The sequence below is a fragment of the Lacerta agilis genome, chromosome 7 (genome assembly GCF_009819535.1).
Source record: "Lacerta agilis isolate rLacAgi1 chromosome 7, rLacAgi1.pri, whole genome shotgun sequence".
NCBI classification, from domain to species: domain Eukaryota; kingdom Metazoa; phylum Chordata; class Lepidosauria; order Squamata; family Lacertidae; genus Lacerta; species Lacerta agilis.
In genome coordinates, this window is record NC_046318.1 from 63,028,978 (window position 1) to 63,029,526 (window position 549).

Genomic DNA, 549 nt, shown 5'->3' on the forward strand with positions numbered 1-549 from the left:
TCTGGCCGTCTGCGGCGCGGCGCTCGCTGCGAGAGAGGCCACAGCCCGGCCGGGACACGCCCCGCGACACGACACGCCCCTCCCCCGCGCCAGGACACGCCTCCTCCCCCGCCCGGGAGGTTTTTTTTTGGGGGGGTGATGGTGGGGGGAGCGGGACGCTGCCAGAAACAGAATCTCCTTTGCGCCTCCAGCCAAGACTCAGCTCGGGGGCGAGGTATGTCTTCCGAGCATGTGCAGAGTACAATGGGCGTGACCAGGATTTATGTTGGGGGGGGAGAACCTCAATTAGTTAACTATTTTTATTGATTTATTTGATTGAAGGAGGAGAGCTGCCCTCCTGCCTCTCCTGAGCCCCTCGCACTGTGTGATCTTCCCAGGGGACGACTGCTAGGCGGGGTTGAACTCCGATTTTAGGAGCAGGAGGGTCGAAGCCAGAGCATGCCAGAAAGGAGAGTGACTGGCCACTTCACAGTCTCGATTAGGCGCGTTTACTAAGCCATAAAAGGGTTGGGCTGGGAGATTTGTTGTAGTGAAATAAGGAGCTGGCAC